The sequence below is a fragment of the Anas acuta genome, chromosome 16 (assembly GCF_963932015.1).
Source record: "Anas acuta chromosome 16, bAnaAcu1.1, whole genome shotgun sequence".
In the NCBI taxonomy this organism is placed as follows: Eukaryota; Metazoa; Chordata; class Aves; order Anseriformes; family Anatidae; genus Anas; species Anas acuta.
Window position 1 is genome coordinate 5673240 of NC_088994.1, and position 19844 is coordinate 5693083.

Genomic DNA, 19844 nt, shown 5'->3' on the forward strand with positions numbered 1-19844 from the left:
TCAGAGCAACGTGAGTGCTATAAGTGAGGTTCTGCCTCATCGGTGGCAGCATTTCCCCTGGTCTGCAGAGCAATGAAAGGTGAGGGTGCAGAATATCGCATTGCATTGGCTGCTTGGATGGCATTTGTTTGATGTAAGGCATAATTTAAAGCTGTTATTTTGTCTTGTTCTCTACTTTCCTCATCTCTTACAGGTTTTCCTTTCCTGTTTCTTTGTGTTTTATGGACGAAGTTGTAGTCTCAGTGAAGTTCGTAAGAGTAGGGTTTCATCACACCCACAGAAATTAAGGTTGGTGGTGCACTGTTTCTGTACAAATCTTTCACTGAATCCGTAGCCATTGTATGAAGCTGCATTTTCTCCCTGAATGGCTTAGAACTGCTTGGCAAGAGAGGATTTCAGGCCCTTCAAATCTCACTCCCACCCCCCAATAAAATTAATGATGTTATTGAACGGTTTGGAAGGAAAAATAATGCTAACAAAATGTGCAGTGAAAAACAATGGATGTAAAACGTATGAGTGTTTCCCTACGCTTTTTAGTGTCTTTATCTTGTGCCTGGGAATGCTATTTTGGATGCATGTGTGAAACGGCTATTTTTCCCCCTTGTAAACAATATTTCCTTCTTGTCAAGAAAGAAGCTTTGTAAAAAGAGAGGAGATAAAGAGAGGGCTACATCCCTGTAAGGGGTAGATGATGGAGTGCGAGTATTGGCATATGTAGAGGTCTGTCTTTTATTTGTGGCTAACTGAAGTGCACTGTGTGTATGGCTCTGTAAGGCAGCGTACGCCTTGCACAAGAGCTCCCTAATATTCCTGAAACTTTATAAAGCCCACGAAGATACATTTCTTTCCCTTCCCCTCCTTTTCCCCCTTCTTTTGAAACCTTAAAGTGTTGACTGGTGGCTCACTGCGGCACTTAGCATGTTACCACCCTTTCACACCTCTACTTGTCTACTGTCCCCACCTACTCTCACACTTCTATTGCTGTAATGATGTGTTGCAGAAATAAATTGTGTTGCACAATGAATGCCTAGAAAGAACAAGGGGGTATTTAAAAGCTGAGAAACAGGAGAACTAGTATGGAAAGGGAAAGGAGGGAAGTGTTTTTGGCACAATTTGCTGGTGGAGTATTATAATTCAAGCTAGAAGCTTGCTGCTGCGCCGTTGTGATTAAAACATTCATTTGAATGCTGGGAGTTAAATCCAACAGGAAGGGATTGGAAAGCACCGGGTTTGGGGTGCTGGTTCAGACTTTTGGGAGATGAGGGTGTCACTTCTCTGTTTTGCTCTAGGACCTGTATGCAAAAGGCATGCAGGTTTTGGTAGTGTTGGTTTGGTTGGTTGTTTTGTTTTTCTGCTCAGGTCTGGATCCAGAAAAGTCTTGTTCGGGTATTTCTAAAATGGGGATCCTCAAAAATCCCACTCAGCACTTTGGAGATTTCACTTTATTTTCCTCAGTGTAAGGGAAGAGAGACTTTCTGACAGAGAGAATTGAGCTGAAATAAACCTTTTGCATTTCAGCCGTGGTATCCTAGCACTGTCCTGTAATTCCACGTCTCTTTGGGAAGGTTGTGCCCCCTTGATCACGCTTTGAGAGAGCTGAGGCTGTGCTTTGCATTCCCAGCACAACTGGGCACCAGGCAGCTTTGCATTCCAGGTGCAGAGCTCCTGTGCTCGCTCCTCAGAGCCTGGTGCTGCGAGAGATGCTGCACAACTTTATTATTTTCTTTCCAATTTCGTTAAATTTCAGTGAGCTCGGAATTTGAAATGATGGCTTGCCCTTAAAGAGCTGGTTGCACTTGACAAGTGTGTGGCAGTACTTCATTAATTACAAGCAGCCCTTCCCAGCACAACCTCCGTTAGGTGGAATATTTGTTCGGCGCACGTAATTATCTCTCTGTCGTTCTCTCTCTCATATTGATTCATGTGGAAAAATATGATTAAAACATGAACATCTACAAATGATTCAGAATAACAAGAGAGGAAAGGCCATTGTTTTTTTGCACTGACTATACCAGATTACTATAATTACAGCTGAATGCTTATACGTTTCTCTGTGCCCCCCACCAGACTGTGCGCTCCTCCGCAGCCCCGCTGTACCGTTTGGAAGCAGAGCCGTTTCGAAGCAAGCCCTTCTTAAGGATGTTTCTTTGACCCATTAGGAACCTTTACCTTGGCACTCGTACATGTAATCTCTGGCATAAGGTCGTGCGGAGGGGGAGGGGGTGGGGATGGGGAAAGAAACACCAACCCTTCAGACATCTGCTGCGGTGTTTCGGCCAAGAGCGGGAGGGAAGGCTGTGCCAGTTCGGCAGCCGCTCCTGCAGCTTGCAGTCGGCTTGCTTTTGATGCCAGCGTTAATAATGTGGGCTTCCCGCTGAGGGGGTGGCACTGCCAGATTCCTAATTAGAATCCACTAAAAGCAGCAAGAGGTGAAGTGGTCATTTCTTCCCACCCCCCGCGTCTTCATCTCTTCTCCCGGGGGACTTTGTCCAGCCCTGGTGTAACTTTGTCCGCTTGGCACCATGGAGAAGGGTGAGGCAGGGTCCTGCGTGCTCTTGCCTCAATCTCAGATTAAACAAGTGGAAATGTTGATCTGCTGAAGCCCTCAGGAAGGACTGATTCACCGTGGTGTGTGCGGAGATGACAGAACTAATTTCACACCTCATCCATTGCGCGCAGTGGGCTCACTTGTTGTGTGCTCTTGCAGCTGGTGCGGATGCCGAAGACGGGACGCGGTTTCCCTCTGCTCTTTGATAGGGGCTGTGTTGGAAGAGCCTAGTTCAGAGGTCAAGAACACTTCAGGTGTATCCTATCAGCAGGTCTCGCTTTGTCTTAAGAGGCTGTAAATGCTGTTTTAGAGGTCTTGTTTGCTCCTGAATACCTTCAGGCTGCTTTTTGGTCAGTTCTGGGTCAGCTGGCTGATTGGGAGATCCCAGAAAAGGCTCTGGACACTGAGGCTGAGAAATACTTGCTTTGCAGGCTTGTTGCATCTGCACCGTGTCCTCTGGGTGTCCGAGCCTGGAGCGGGCAGGACACAGAGGCTCAGCCTGGGGAAACCCGAGCGACCCATGGGCACCCTTAGCCGGGCTGGTGGTGATCCCAGGAGCTCTGCTCTACTGGGAAGGATGAGGCATTTGGTGGAAGAACAGTTTTCAGGATAAGTTGTGGGTTTTATTTTTATTTTTTCCCTTCTTCTGTTTACTTTCCTAAAACAGTGCCCTTGTAGAAGCTTTATTATAGATCACTTTCTCTTAGGTTCCTTGAGGAAGGAATGGGATTAGATGTATGAAAAAGAGCAGGCAAAACATAACCTGCAAAACGTGGGCCAGAGTTTAGAGGGAACTGTAGACCCAAGCCTGAAGTCACTGTCACCAGAGCCCTCAGGAGGAATGTGCAGTGCTTTTCTCTTTGACAAAAAACAGGGCATTCAGATTTTGCTTGTAAGGTTTTGAATTGCAAACCTGGAACTTGGGCTGCACAAAGTTGCTTATGAATCAAAACTGAAGAAAGGAGTCCCGTGAACCCTTGCCAGGTGAAATTACTGACTTTTCCTTGGCTTTACCTATAATTTGCTGTTAGAAACCTGTGATCAGGTTTTAGCTTGTGAGCCAGGAGCAGCCAGCTAATCAGCAGCCTTTCTCATTGCCTGATTAAAAGAAATCCTTTAAACTGTTCCTCTTTTTGATCAGTAATGCAATACGATGCGTATTCCTGTGATTGTCATGACTGCAGAACAATGAGTCTTCTGCCCCAAGTATTTTAACACAAGTGCCCTGCCTGCTGCCAGCAGCGCTCGATGCTCTGAGCTTCGCAAGGAAGGGAAACCAGGAGCTGGTAACTGCCTTCTGGTTAGCACGTTATTCCAGCTCTTTCCTATTTGAGTCCTATAAAACAAAACAATGCCAGCACTTTTTTTTTTTTTTTTGGCTATCTGCTAATAAGAACATAATATTTATAATAAATATTTAGGAAAATTGCTCTAACATATGTACAGATACAGAGGAGCTAAAAAGCTGAAAAACCTCCAGGTTTCAGACAGGGTGAGGCACAAAGGGGAAAAAAATACATTTCAGAGAGACAGCAAATGTGTATCTTTTTGTTTGGTGATATGGTATCCATGTAATGTCTCTGAAATGGCCACAGTTAAAGTTCATGCTACATTAGGAAAGCAAAGTGGTTTACATTGAAACTTAATAGAAGGCAATTGTGTTTGAAACATCTGATGCAGAAATAAAACACCTTATGTTTTATGGAAGCGAGGAACTGCATATTTGGCACTTGTTCTTCTTTCTAAACACGTGTGCTCTCTCTATCAGTTTGAGATAATCCAGGCCTGGCTCCTGCCCAGCCACTCCTAACCAGAATTACGCGGGACGCTCTGTGCTCCCCGCACGCGGGAACTCGTGCGCTCCCTCTTGAACCACAAATTAACTTCAGGGAGTTGGCATCTTTTGCAAATCTTCAGCTTTCCAAGAGAAAATCGTTAACAATGGGTATTTCTTCCTCTATCAATGCGATTTTTTCTTTGTTTGAGAAAAGCTTGGGTTCTCCTGTTTGTGCAGTGTTTTTGCTGTTACTTGATTCAATCTGGTTCTTGACGCAAACCTCAGATTTTTGAAGTTCACATCAGAGCACAGTCTGTAGGACTGCTGTAGCTATGTTTTATCTGGTTATCTAGGCAACGGGGAAATGTGGATTCACTGACAAAACAACTTTATTTCACAGATAGGTATAGTTATGAAGTGATCCTCCACTTGAACTAAGTTTTCATGTGGACATGTTCCAACCTCTGTTGCTGCTGCTTCTAAATTACATGCTTATTTTTCTTATGCCTTATGCCTCTACTTGACAAGCACATATTTTTATGTAGCTTTACCCCTTGGGATTCAAACTGAAATGTGAACGTCTGTTCTTTGCTGTATTAGGTATATGCAGATGTTCACACCTCCAGAGTGCAGGGGGATCTCAACACGGGAAGTCAATCTGTGAAAATATAATCCGTAATTCACAAACACTAATGCATTTCTGCACCCTCTTTCTTCTGACAGTCTGAAAGTCAATGTAATCGGCTGCTGCAATATCCTGTTTGGTAGCTTAGTTAGGATTTGGATTTGATGACAAGATTAATGTTTTGTTCCTACAAGGTTAAAGGACAAGTTTTCAACAAAACTGAAAGTAATAGCCAGAACTCCAAATGCACAGTTAAATGCTTTCCCTAGTACTATATACTTTTTCTCTTTACATTTGACAAAGGGGAGAAGAAGCAGATAAAGCTACATCATCCTATCACGTATTTTACATTCAGACTAAGTTACCCAATAACTTTAAGTAAATGATGTGTTTTATCCTTGACAGGTGAGATAATCTGTGAAAATTTATAGTGGTCAAAAATAGGCAAGAAAATGTGAACTAGTTGGTTACAATTAAGGTTTTATACCCTTAATCTTTTTTTTTTTTTTTCACAATAAACATTTACTTTTTGAGTATAAATGTAACATTTGATGCAAAATTAAACTGAAGCACTTGGTTTAATAAATGGTGTTTTTTTATTTACTGACAGAAGGTGAGCACAGCACTGAGAGGCTTCTGTGTTAATCTCTTTTGAACACCTAGCACTGGTTAGATGTGGCAACATTAGCTCTGCTTTTGGTATAGTTTTGTTAGTTATTAAGAATGGAATTAGGAAAAGCCCTTTAAACTTGCATATTCTGCATAATTATCTGAGCTTCTGACTTGGTTGCCAATTAATCGTGTGTGATTGGAAACGAGGATTTGTCCAGAGTTTTGATCTGGGCAGGAAGTGGAGACCGGGTTGTTGTATTCCATATACCAGTGTATTAAAGCAGAATTCTCCAAGCTGCTATTTCTAATTAGTAGCAATTGGCCAGATTTGTACTATTTTATACTATGCTAGTTTCCTAAAAAGGAGAACAATACACTTTGTGAAGCAGTCTCAAATGTGTGGAAAATGTAATCCCAAAGGAGGAATGTGATAAAGTAGTGAACTTTCTGTGTCAAAATTTTTAACTCTGCTCCCGCTTTACCTTTCCTAAGGGATTAATTTCAATAGCACTAAAGCTGTAAGTTACCTTCCCCTCACCATGCTTTGTTTTTGTTGGCTCTCTTGGAGGTTTTCCTTTTGCAAACTTTGGTGGGTATGTGAAGGCAATCTGGTTAGCTGTGCCTGAGAATGTGAGGAAGGCAAATCCCTCTGTAAAGAGGAATAGGCATTGTTCTGTGTGCTTGAGTAGCACCTTGTACAGCAAAATGTTTAGCAAGGGTAAGGAAACACTCTGCCCAGAAAGAATGAAGTGCTGAGCTCAGAGGTAGAAAGATGCTCGAGTGCTGAGCTGTATTTTGAAGGCTGGTTCTCTCCAAATATGTCTCCAAGGTCCAAAGTCTCCAATATGGAATTTATTCCTGGTTTCAGCTATGGTTGTTCCATGCTTTGAGCATTTTTTATTTTTATTTTTAATAGAAGTGATTAAGCTTGAGGCTTTTAGCTTTTCCTTTGCTGTCCTTATTTGCCCATCTCTGTCTTTTTTTTTCTCTTACAAGAACAACTCCAAAATAAACAAGGATATGAAATAATAATACCCCTCCCCCCCAGTTAATGCACACTTAAAGATATTTGATTCCACAGGATATTGCAGGAAAAGCAAGTTTTCCCACATCAACATTAACATTATCCTAATGACCAGCTCTTGATGTAGCTAAGCGCATCAGTCTTACCTGGGTTTTGTCAGTATTTTTGCTAAAGCCAGAGTTCTTGGCATGCTAGACCTAGGTGAATATCTGGTCCTCCCAGATGGAGGAAGAAATTTAGAAACTCAATCAAAAATAATGATTTAGAACTCAGAAAGACGACTGTCAGTTTAAAGTGGAATGTTTTTCAGATTAGCTTCATCCTTTAAGTCCTGAGTCCTGATTTTTTGAATGCTGAGATTTGACAATCCTGGGGTAAGCTGAAGTGAAAAGCCATTCCTGGTAGGGAAGACTGACCCAACAACACCAGGGCTCTGCCGCAGTGTGTGCTGGCTGAGTAGGTGAAATGGGAGTTAATATTGCCCTGTGCCACAGCCAGAGGAAGAGAGACCTTCCCGGGCAGCCTGTGTTCTCTGCTCAGCCACCGGGACAGGAATCCTTCCTTCCCCCGAGCTGCTTGGACATATGGTCAGCTTATGCCTCAGCCCTCGCCCCCATCTCCCTGGGGGCTGCTGGCTGCGGGTGAGGAGATGCGATAGCCCCGCAGCTGGCTAGCATCAGTGCTGCTGTCAGCAGCAACTACTAGCCTGGAGCACACACTGCTCCTGTGTGCAGAAAAAGCCAAGTCCCTGCGTGGTTCCCTGGCCCAATCTGTTGAAGACAGTCAGCATCTCTGAGCAGGGAGCTTTTGTCTTTGCTCCCCTTGATCATACTGACACGACCAATAATTACAAATACATTTCATGTATGATGTCTGTGGAATTCATACGGTGGTGCAGACCTTAGTGTTTCCTGGCTCTTTTTAAGTTCTCAGAGTGAGCTTTGCATTCGCCTAGGATGGTCTATCTCTTCCCTTCATCACCACAGTTGCAGTATGGCAGGAAATCCTCTCTTCTGGGTCCGGTCATCACTGTCTCCTTCTTCCTCTTCTAGCCCCACACTTGAGCAATCCTGTTCCTTGATTGCTATCTAAATTGTCCTTATCATATGCCAGACACTGGAAGAGCTGCAAGGCATCATTTCCTGCAGGGCAGTGCCAGGCACGTAACATATGCTAGACATCTACAGGCAGATGGGGTTGGTTGGGGCCAGTGAAGCATGAAAAAATGGGAGCTTTGGTAGGAAGAGGCTGAAGAACTCCGCAAACTGGTCGGATGCCATATCCCAAGCAATGTTAACAGCTCATTAGCATTCCCTGCAGGGCTGGCAGGTCAACACAGGAGGTCAGAAAAATTAAGAACTATTTTCTTAAGGAAACAGAAGGTAAAGAGGGTTAGATACATACAGCTGGTGTAGGACACAATGAACGGGTTGGTCTGAGAGAAGGCAAAGGGGAATGCTTCATCTCCGTCTCTGCCTGCTTAACTAGGACCAGCCATCTGTCCATTTTCTACCTGGGATTCTCCCCATGCTGAGCTGAAACTTGCTTTATTATTCAAAAGCAAACTTGCCCAATGGCACAAGATGTTGGGAGGCAGCTGATTCGTGACCTAGCCAAAGACATCGGGAGGAGGGAGCGAGGTTTTCCTTTGAACCAGGCTCTGTAAGCATATGGTAGGCCTTGTACTTCAGGACGTGATCCATATGCTGCTCTTCAGTGCCCATATGCTTTCTATATTTTCAGTATTTATTTATTTTAATCAGGATTGAGTCTCTGATCTTGCTTTTCCTTTTGCTGCTGGCTGTAATTACATTTGGTTGTGCTACTGGAGGTAAGGCAATGAGGTTAAAAATGAACACCAGTGTGTTCAGTTGTGTCCTTTTAACATTGTCTTGTCCTGTGTGTTTCATGAAGAGAATTGTGTTCTGGGTTAATGGTCTCTAATGCTATTAGTTTGTATTTCTTCTCTGAGCTGCAGCTCAGAAGTGGAGTTTCATTGGCTCAGGGTCAGAGGAGAGGCAAGCTCCAGCTATAAGGCTGTACAAACATGAAGTGATACTCACAGTTTCTTGTGGGGTTAGAGACTACAATCAGGTGCATTCTTATTTCACTGGATAAAAACAATCAGGAAGCAGCTCTGGTCTCTGTCTCCAACCAACATGGCAGAATGTGGCTTAAGATAGCCACGAGCTGTAGGTAGAAAAAAGTGCAATCAGCTGCTCTGTTTATCTTCTCGACTAATGTGGGGGCATTTTGCCTTCAGCAGGGCAGCGTTTCCCAGTCTCTTTAGCTGAACTCTTCCTTGCACGTAGGCTGTGTGGTGGTGACAGACAGGGCTCCTCAAACTGGGCGAGAACGGGGCTGTTGAGGGCCAGCCTCTGCCCTGCAGGCCCGAGCCCAGAGGGGTCAATGCAGCCAGGGAGGAGAGGAATGGCCTGGCCCAGTCCACAAGGAGCACAACAGCAGCGATATCCTGGCCCCCTGCAGCCACCTGCAGGGTCCAGCCTCACCCTAACTCCCTTAGGGTCTGCTCCTTCCCCCCACGCTCTGGCAGGGATGCCACTCGTGTTCCTCACGCAGCCCTCTGGCAGAGAGCTGGAGTCGCAAGACCCCTTTCTGGCACGTCCAGCCCGTACCAACCTGCAGAAAATCCAGCATTAAAACAACGTATTTATATGCATTGTAAGTATTCAGCAAAGAACGAAAGCATAATATGCCAAAACAGAGCTCTTCCTTTTGGACTTGGTTCTTCAGCCTGAGAGAAGTCCTGGTTTCACACTGCCTGCTGGAGGGCCACGGCTGAAAACAGAAAGTCATTTCTCACAGCCAAAAGGCTTTGTGGCCCAATTATTTTAACCACATGCTTTTTGTTTTCTTGTGAACATGCTACTCTAATTAATAGTGAAATCTGATTTCTTTTTATTTCCACATTTTTATCTTTATAGAAAAATAACTTCTGACAAAATAACTCCTGTTTTGGTTTTGTGATACTAGGGCAGGGGGTATTGGTTTTTTGGTGTTTTTTTTTTTTTTCTTTTTCTTTTTTTCTCTGTGGGAAGAATGCATTGTGTGATGGGTCTAGTGTTAATGAAACCATACTCTTTTGAGGATTCACACCAGTAATTAAATGCATATTCCTCAATTTTCATTGCATACAAATAACAAATGAGCAGATTGGGTATTTCCTGCATGAATTGATAACATCTGCGTATTATTGGGGGATCAGTGGGGAATACTTAAGTCCTTTATCACTGTGTAGTAACTCACATTAAGATTATTTGGAATCAATGACAGCTTTGTAAGAGTAAAAACTATGTCCTGGCTTCTTAAAGGCTTTATCATTGACGTGTTTTACCACCACAAAATTCTTAGACGTTGAGAAGATGTTATAATGTCAAGGGGTAGGGACAAGACAAGGGCTTTCTTGCAAGAAGAACCATCTCAAATCTTCATTTAAATCTGGTGCTGAGAAGTTTTTCAGATAAGATATTTATCCATAAATATTTTTCAATTTCATACTTCTCTGAATGTTGGATTTGGAGAACTGGAAGAGTCAAAATACTGCAAAAGATTCTGGTGTTTCTGATCTTAAAAGAAGCATGGGATAAAAACCTTGCAGGAGAACCTGCTTTTCTGGGAATTGGAGATTCTTTTCCAGACTGGTGCTTTAGAAAGAAAACTGTTCGGGAGTTTCCTGCTGAAGGCCTTTTGGTAGAAAATATTTTTTTTTTCAAAATCAAAGATTTTTAAGACAGATGTGTAAAAGTCCGTTATAGGAGAATGGGGGCTATACAGCACTGAACTCCATTTTTTGTGAGGTGTTACAAGGTTGGAAGAAGATGCACTTTGTATAAGAATATTAAAATAATGTTATTAAAAAAAGCAAAATATTTCTATGCTCTCCAGTAAAAAAATGCTTTGGAACTTCCTTCCCAGCCTTTCCCTTTGACAAGTATTATATTTTTGTCCGAATTAGGAAGGGAAACCGAATGAAAAATACTGGAGTTTTCATAGCACACAAATTCCAGTGCTTAATGAACTCTAGTTAGGAAAGATAGCCTTTTAACAGAAAATATAGGAAAGAACCTGAATTTCAGATCTTCCAAGGTTCAGTCATTTCTCTACTTCAGAACTCACACTATCACATTAATAGAGGTTGTCATTTATTCCTTGTAACACTTTTCTCAGGTGGAGAATAGAAACCAGCTCTTTGAGATTGCTACAGGATAATTCATTGGACAGTCCCTTTCCATCATAAGCAGCCAGGGAATGTGACAACCTCACTTGGCTTTTCCAACCTGGCCGGGTAGGCTCTGCTTTCTTAGCCTGTACAAGCCTGAGGCTGTTATCAAATCAGTTGCTAATAGTGATGTTAATCATCGCTCCGCTGAGGCTTAAATGACAATCTTCCTTACAGTTCTGGAAAGAACGTCATCATCTTGGAACATACTCTGAGAAAATTCACATTCTAACTCTCCTGGAGAGGTAATGGAAAGTACCTGTATTGTTTTACTGCAAGACTTGGATGGGATTTTCCAAGAACAAATAGACAATAGAGGGCACAGCCAGTCTTGGCTGAATTTTAAGAATCCATCTCAGGCAGGATACGTCCTTCATACAGAGGAGAAGTGAGCAAGGTCATGAGTGTTTTCTTGAACACATTGCTTGCATGCTGAGCAAACTGTCTTATCGGCCAGGAGTACTTGGGCACTCTGGGCTCCAGGTATACTGAGAACAGAGTAACACCTGCATTGCACAGTTTCAGGAAATCATCTTCCTTGTCCACACTAAAGAGATGGTACTGGGTAAGAAGAAGGGAAGGTGTGAGATCCAGACCCCATCTCTCTGAATGGGAAATACAACCATTTTCTCTTTGTTCTGCCAGTGAAATTTCAGTGCATCTGTCATTTTCTCTTCTTTTACCATTTAAATGATAAGAAACAAACAGATCTGAAAATGTCTCCAGTAACTTACAGCACTGAGCTTTGATTCACACTTCCTTTAATTCACTGCTGTGAAAAATGGGCTGGCATCCTACTGTGAATTTAAATACTCCCAACCCAGGAATAAATGGATCCCATGGCTCATTTATCTTTCAGCTATTAATTAATAGTGGTTAATTGTAGTTATGAACTGCAGCATTCCAGTCTCCAGCATCCATACATTTTATTTAATATATTCTGATGAAGGTGGAGTCAGCGACTTGGAGAATAATTAAAACAGCTCCTCAGCTTCTTACAAAACCTTAGCTTCCTCATGAATTCTTTCCTACAAGAGTTGTAAGATAACTACGTCTACCTCTTCAGAGAATTGTTTTGTGGCCCTGTGAGCAGATCCTGTCCTTGATGTCATACACTAGCCTCTTACTACCTTTCCCTGCATTGTACTAGTAGAGTAGCATTGCACGTCTACATCCTTGTTCTAGAACCATAGGATGAGAACTATCTCTACTCTTTCTTCTACCTCTTTGTGCAAAGAAATAGCTGACAATATGAGTAGGGCGATTCGACTGCAGACTCACAGATATGAAGATAATTTCATGACTTTCTTCTGTATGAACTTCCAGAAAGTTTTTGGTACCTCAGAAAAGACAGGTTATAGAACAGGGCTAGGACAGTATTTTGCTTAGACAGACAGTGTTTTCTGAATTCACAATTCACATTTCCTTTTTCTGGAAACATTCGAGTAACATTTTGCTGTGTTCTATTGAGATTTCAGTTACCGTTGTTGAAATCAAGATTTTAAGCTTATGGAAATACAGAACATCATTTAGTCAAACATACTAGTGAGCTTTGGTTTTGAAGCTAATGCCTGAAGTTTCATTTTGGGTGTATACCCACACCTGAGGCACTTTGCCTAGCTCTAGGCAAAGCGGGGGCCCATGAGGACTGGCAGGTGTTAGGGCACAGACACTGCAAACTCTTGGTGCTGTTTCCTGTGAGACTTCCTCCTGGAGGCAGCTATTGTTTGGTTAAGAGAGAACCATATCCACTCTGCTCCCAGTGGCATCCTGAAACATACTTGCAACACAGAAAAAACGATGACTCTAAAATTAGGTTGATGATAAACTTCCCCCCCCACTCTTAAATGCTTGTGGCTGAGCTCTGGCAGAGAGATGTCCTGTTGGAAACTGAACTTCGTTCATCTGTGCTCTGGTGGGAACCCTGTGTTCAAGATAAACATGCTAGTGCTCTTTGAAGTCGTTTGCTCATCAAAAGCACAGTTACTTTGTTTGTTTTATGCTTGATACTCCCGTGAGATGCAGTTCAATTTATGGTATAAAATCTTGCTGAAGGAAAGAAGTTTCAAAAAAAAAAAAAAAAAAAGATACACTGCTGAGAAAGAAAGAATATTGCCCTCAGAGTCCATCGTATCTTTCTTATCGTACTATTAACGGGTTTTGCTTGTACTGTTTCCATAATTCATTTGAAAAATCTTCACTCCCCACCCCGGTGTCACCCCTCTGATACTTTTTAAAGTATTCTGGGGTTAGGTTGCATGCAACATCTCTTGAGATATTAAGCTGGGCCCAGAGATAATGGTCTGGTGATAAGACAGTAGCTACGTCGGTTATGATCTTTGACTGCCATTGTTGTTGGATTAGAAACCCCTCTGTGGGAGCAATCATTCACTCCTGCATCCCATAGGATGGAAGTTACTGACATAATTTTTGATGGCAGCTTTGAGACAGTTTCATATCCGTCTAGACTGGAAGATACACAAATTCTGAGCCTAGGCAGTATGTGAAGGTGAAGTACACGTTGCAGGTAGAGCATCAGGAGGCATTATAGTAGGACGGGGTAAGTGCTGTTTCTTATGATGACAACATCCTCACACGCTCCAGGACACACACACACAAGTGTTAATGACTGAAGGTATTTGAAATGTATTTATATCAGTCCCATGGCTCATTGCACTTTTGTGCAAAGCTAGAGAAATTCCAGCCTTTTGGAGTTGAGCTTCAGATGGGAAAACTGTGTCTGGCCCTTACCTTTCTTGGTCCCATGGACTCAGCATGGGTCCACTAAGCCTGGGTTTTGGAAGCACCGATATGCTTCACCTGTAGTACGCCTGTTCTCACAACCAGAGTTCCTTTCACTGGCTCCCAACTGCCGTTCTCAATATCTTTTGACTCAGTCTTGCCAGGAGCCTTCTAGGAATACTTTCTTGTGAGTTGTGACATCTGAATTGCAAGGATGTTGTTTTTTGAGGCTGGGAATTCAGCATTCACAACTTCAAGAGATGTCGAGTGCTAGCAAGTTTTTTGCTAGTTTGGACTTTGTTTAAATCACAATTTGAAAAAAAAACAAAACAAAAAAACAAGAGTTTTAGAAATTAGTCATAGTAATGACCTGCTTTAAAATATAAATTTATATGTCTTGTGCAGGTATAAAATAATATAGTGGCTCACATAATCTGAGTGTGACAAAGCTGTATCAACAATTTAGAGCAAGAAATGTACCATATACGTATATACGTTTATATATTTGCTTTACAAATGAGTAAAACTGCATTCTAAGTGTCGTAGTTGAGGTGTGGGGAGTTTGCCATGACTTGCTAAACACGCAACAAGATAGGAAAAGAACGTGACTTACTTTTCTTATGTTGTGCTTGCTTTTTCTTGGAGAGAAGTGTTCCTCTTCTATCTTTCTGGCCCACGTGAATGATAATTGATACATCTGAAGAAGTACCGATAAATTAAATATAATTTTAAGCTTCTCCAGTGCCTCCCGAGAATCCTGAAGCAATTTGCTTTTAGTAAAGAATTAAAGAATGCCACTGTTATGTAAACGGCCATCTTTGTAACGATGATAATTTTTTAAAAGGTGGGAGAGCTAAATCATAGAAAAGCTAAGCTCGGGATTTTCAGAGCACTTAAAGTACATTTTTGTGGTTGTTTGCTTTGAGATTGCTTAATGTAGTCATCTAAAATTCAAGGCTCCTAAAATCACTCCATGGAATCGCTCCATCACTACATGGATTTTGCCCAAGATCACAATGGGAGTCTGTAGTAATGCTGGGCCCAGAATCTACATGCTGATTCTGACCTTGCTTAAGCTAATCTTAAATCTTCTGTAGCTATTAATGTCAGTAGATTTACTTTTGATACAATGTTACTGTCACTAAGATAAAAAATTCAGATCTCCAGACTTTTCATCCTGCGCTTTAGCTCAGCAGAAAATAATTCTCTCTCCATATGCTATTTTTTGGATAAGCCTTTAAAAAAAAATAAAATTAAATGCTTATCTCAGTGTATTCTTTTGGCAAAAATGAACTGGAAATCTCAGCTGGAGTTTTCTATTCTGGTTGTGTTAGAAATGTCTCAGGAGCAGCTTCCTTTGCAGTGTTTCAGTGCTGCTCATTTTGCTCCCATTCACAATATCATCAACTGAAAAATAAAATTTAAATGTTGTTGTTTTAAACGTAAGCAAAATATTCTATTTGATTCATTTAGCAGTTATCTGAACACTTTCGTATTTTTAGAGTAGTGCTGCGTAGTCTAGAGACAAGATCACAAGTGACTTTAATGTTTTCTTTGTATTTACCATTTAATGGCAAAGGTAGGATTTTATTCATTTATTTCTGATGCTGCTCCTAAGTTCGCTCTCAGTCATTTGACATTCACCATTGGGCATTATGCATAAAACCATTTTTCCTTTCTCATTTTATTTTTATGTGCACACACTGGTAGTGACACTGCAAGAAGCTAAAAGTTCCGTTGTATCCAGATTTCACATTTTATCCAATTGTTCCTAAGACCATCGCTTTTCAAACAGATTTGATTAACTGCTGCCCCTAACTGTGAATTTCTTTGTTATTTTATGGTTTTAATCATAGGTGGGAATAGGCTTTAAGCTGCAGAGAATGCTTCCCCTCCTGTCTAAGGGTAGCACTCAGATTTTGTCTGTGTCTCTCAGCTGTGGTTCAGTTTGTGGGAGCTATGAGAATGTTGCTTTGCAAGCAAACTTCACCAAGGATTTAAATATTTTAAGCGCTTTCAGACTTTACATCTTCAACAAGGACCTCTTGTGTCTGGGTTTATCCTCAGATATTTATATTGACATGTAATTGGCTATGAGAACAACCTCCTGTATTCTGCTAACGAGAGGCGATGCTGGATAGCCTGGCTTGCTCCATCAAATTGTGCACGGTCTGGTTTGTGCTAGTATCTCAGCTTGCTTTACTGCTGTGTCATCTTGGAAGGACTTGGCAATGAAATTAAGAGTTGGTGGAAAAAGGTTCACATAAAAGAACAAATGAATGTTTCCTATCTTCTGTCCATAAAGTCTGTTTTTTGGACAGTGCAGCTCCTGAAGTGTGTACCATATGTAAGTACATGTACTGTCTAAAGCCAGTTCTTCTTTAATGTCATGACCTAGAGAACAAATACAGGATTGTTGAGAGGATGAGCTGCATCATTTTCCCTTCTCTTTGTTCGTTTTTTTCTTAATTTCTACATTCATGTTTTAGTCCTCTGGTGTTATTTGCAAGTGGCATCAGATACAGCTTTTGGTTCTGTACTGTCAAGGAGAATCAGGAGGCCCCTTTGAATCAGCAAACACCGAGTGAAATCAGGAGGCAATAAGCAAAAAGCATTGCCTGCAACTGGGCAGTTTATAAAATAGGCAACTGCAAGGCGCTGGAGGCCTGCTGGGGAGCTGAGATTTTGACCTATTTGCTCGACTGTGGAAATTAGGATTGTATGTGGAGTCTCACATTGCTGATACCTTAATTTGTTGTCCTGTAGCCTCAGCTTTTTGAAGTAGCTTCTCGAGGCCCCTCCGCTCCTGGCTCCCAGGTTGCAGCTTCAGGTTTGCTGGGGAGTTTTGGTGCTGGGTGGATGTAGCAGAAAAGCCACAGTTTTGCACTGACACTGGCTGTCCCGTCCTGCCTCCCTCCCTCTTCACTGTCAGTTAATTTAGCTAATTTCTTCACTCTTAAATTGCTCCCTTCTGCTTAACAGCTTTCACAACTTGTTTTCAGCCCCCCACAGTCACTGTGGTTACACATCCTTTTCTAAAGGATATATTAGACTGTTTGTTTAGGCTGAAAGCTGCTAAGGGAAGGTTTGCAACTGTGTTTTCCTGCTGTCTAGCACAAACAAAGCCTGACCATTGTTTATTTCCAAATGCACTGCAATAAAACAGTTGATGTTGCATGCATTAATCAAAAAAATTGCAACACAGAGTGAAATCCCTTTCTTACATTGCTGTCCCCCAGGATTGTGCGGATGGGCAAGAGAATGGAAAACGTGGCCCAGAGCAGCTTCAACACGTGGCACGGAGATTGCAGCTCCGAGGAGGCCGTTTCACCTGCTCTATCCTCCTCGCTCATTCCCGGCGGTGGCTCCGCTTAAAGCTTGGACTCGTGGCTCCAATCAAGCGAGCGCCCAAATTCCTAGAGGTACCATTTTAGAGCAATGTGAGCCTAATTGTTTCTAGATTGAATATTTTCATGGGATATCAGTCTCAGTGTTTCTGGAATTAGCATGCTCACTGAAGGATTGAAGATGCTTATCGGGCCCGACAGCTTTAGTGTCAGCGGGATCATCGACAGCTCTGCGAAACTTAACTGGGCTGGCGACAATATTTATTTATGCGGAATGGAGACATATGGCCAGAATCATCCGCTCCCTTTCCTCAGTAATTAAAACATCTGGGAGCACAAAAGGGCTGTAAGAAGAAGAAAAAAAAACCCTCTCTGCTAAATAAAACAGGAGCGCGGTGCCTTTACATAATTGCCCAGGCTTTCTTTTGCCATCGCGGCAGAGTCTCTGGAGGACCAACCTTCTCTAATGTTTTTTGAGTGCGTGACGGTCAATAGAAATGCAACTGAACTGAGCACAGCACTCAAACTTTTTATTAATACTGTATCTTGCTTTATTTTCCAAAGGACAGATTTTAATACTCCTGAGAGGAATTGGGGATTATTTAAAGAGTAGCAAAAGCATACTGAAGTCATCAGCTGTTTTACAGACCATGATTACACATTGATAGCTTCTCTGTCTGGAGTATTCTGTAGATATATCTCTGATAAAACACTATTTCACCGAGAGTTTTGAGGTTCAAATTCAGACCAGGGCAGTATGATGACAGCTGTTATCATTTGATGGATATTCAGTACAGTGTGCAAAGCGTGTTTAATGCAGTTTTATGCAATTTTCAGAGATTAGGTGTCCCAAACAAAGCCATCACAAAATGAAGTAATTTTCTAACTTCTTGGCCCTTGTAAAATCCCCAGCAGAGCTGTATTTTCTCAGCCCTGCAAGGTTGGACTTTAGAGGAGGGATCTTATTTTTGATATATGACTCTTCTAAATCCGAAAATCTGTCATCTGCAGAGATGGGTAGACATTCTGAGAGTTATGTTGTTTTATTATACACAGGGCTCACACGGTGCTGCCTTGTTGAGGCTTTACTTGCATCACCATCGTCTTACTTTTTTTTTTTTTTTGAGGCAGCGTATGATCATGATTTGAGTGACCTTCTTGAAGTACCCCAATCGCACCCCATCCAGGCTTTGCAGGCAGCAGAGAATTTACCCTCACAGGATCTCCTGTGGAAAGAATAAGGAACTGAGGCAAAGAGATGGAATAGGATTCACACATGATCATGTAAAAAGTCTGTAGCTAACCTGGAAATTGAATAGAGCCCCTCTGAGACACCTACTGCAACAGCTCTTTGTGTTTTGGAAGTACAACCAAGCAGTGCTCCGGCAAGGAACCTGCCTAGAGGGTCGTAATGATTTTTTATTATCTTAAAATCTGGTGAAGTCAAAAAGTTGATGCCACTTAGGAATGAAACAATAGATTATTTCTGCTCATTTGTCAGTCCCAATCTGTGAGGTCTACACCTGTGTGTGTGAAACAGGTTGGGCCAAGCAAGGATAGAGCTGGTAACAGATTGCTTAGTGCATTCACCTGCTGCGCGGGGGCTGGGCTTAGCATCTCCTCCCAGCCTGGTGCAGAGTGGGAGCCAGATGCTGTCTGTCCCATAGCTTAGGGAAGGGTGCCGGGTCCTTGCCTATTGATTATGAGACATCTAGTTTAAAAAAAAATTTTGAGAAGTTGTGACAGTTGGGTACCTTTGCCATCAGTGCTCTGGGAAGCATCTAGCAATAACAGAGCAGCGGCTCAAGACATTTGAAGACTCTGGCATCTAGAGACTGCTCCAAGGTAAGAAGTTCTCTGCAGGCAGTCATGGGGCTGCGGTTTGTTGCTGTATGAAGTAGCATCCCCTGAAGAAGGGCAGTGAGGAGGAAAAAAACATGAAGTTCTGTACTGGGAATTTAGGAGAAAGCATGGGACCCCAGCAGCTGGCAGCTGCTGGTGTTGATTTGGTCTTGATACTCAGTTTTGCTTCCAGCAGGATCCAAGCAAGCTAAACCAGGGGCCATTGGCAGTTATACCCAGACTGGCTTTAATACAGTGCTGGAAGCCTCTGCAGCACAGCACACCTGCACTAATTTAGCTCTTTGTCAATAAAATTAGCTCTTGTGGAGTGCTGCGACATTTCCAGTAACTGAATTGGCTTCTTGACCTGACTGGGTCAGGCTGTGCTGCACTGTGCTTTGGGCAGTACTGCCTGAAGCAGAAGTGAGGCATATATAAGCAGGGCAAAAAGGGATGTTCACTATGCATCTTATTGTCTTGTTACGCCTTCTCCAGGTACTTTACAGGTTCCACTAGCTGCAGGAGGCTAGTCTTGCATTACCAGTGGCTGTTATATTTAGCAGAATAGCCCAAGTAATGACAACAGAGAGTTTTTCCTAAAGAAAACTTACACTAATAGAGGTCCACTCAGATATGTTTATATGACACAACGGAAGCCTTGGAAATGTCTAGCTAGCACAAAGATTCAATTAAGCCCAGTCCAGTTACAGGTGTACTTCCTAACTCAAGTATTTGACATCCACGCAGATGCTTGGTAACACCTATCCTGAACAGCAAAGTAATTTGCTCTGATAAGGTGGAGAATGTGAATGCTCTCCATGCAGTGGCTTCATTACCTGCACTAATAGCTGAAGTTTCAGCAGGTGTTGTTTTGCGAACTGTGGAGGAACCCATCAGATGTGCTGGGAAGAAGGCTGACGCCATGGGGGCAGGTGCCAGTGTTATGGGGGGGGAGAGCAGGAATTTGCAGGCAGCACCTTGGGTCCAATTCTGTCCCCACTTCCTTAGGCTCAAAAATCTGGGACATCTTCTCATAGACACCGATGTTATTTTACCCTGCCTGCATGCTCTAAGGACTGTGATGGTG

At 42.4% G+C, this 19844-nt stretch overlaps 3 long non-coding RNA genes across 11 annotated transcripts in view; 2 read left to right on the forward strand and 1 right to left on the reverse strand.

Moving 5' to 3' along the window:
- LOC137865500 (uncharacterized) overlaps window positions 1–17445 on the forward strand; it is a 194111-nt gene extending 176666 nt beyond the window's left edge. For all 8 annotated transcript variants that reach the window (XR_011101937.1, XR_011101930.1, XR_011101935.1 and 5 more), the window contains one exon: window positions 16808–17445. This is a non-coding gene — a long non-coding RNA (uncharacterized lncRNA). The remainder of the gene's footprint in view (window positions 1–16807) is intronic.
- Window positions 17446–17584: 139 nt separating this feature from the next.
- LOC137865502 (uncharacterized) lies at window positions 17585–18398 on the reverse strand. Its single transcript, XR_011101940.1, has 2 exons — window positions 18220–18398; window positions 17585–18141 (listed from the first exon to the last, which is right to left on the reverse strand). It is a non-coding gene; the product is annotated as an uncharacterized lncRNA (long non-coding RNA).
- A 10-nt stretch (window positions 18399–18408) lies between these two features.
- Window positions 18409–19844, forward strand: part of LOC137865501 (uncharacterized) — an 86815-nt gene continuing 85379 nt past the window's right edge. For both annotated transcript variants that reach the window (XR_011101939.1, XR_011101938.1), the window contains exon 1: window positions 18409–18760. This is a non-coding gene — a long non-coding RNA (uncharacterized lncRNA). The remainder of the gene's footprint in view (window positions 18761–19844) is intronic.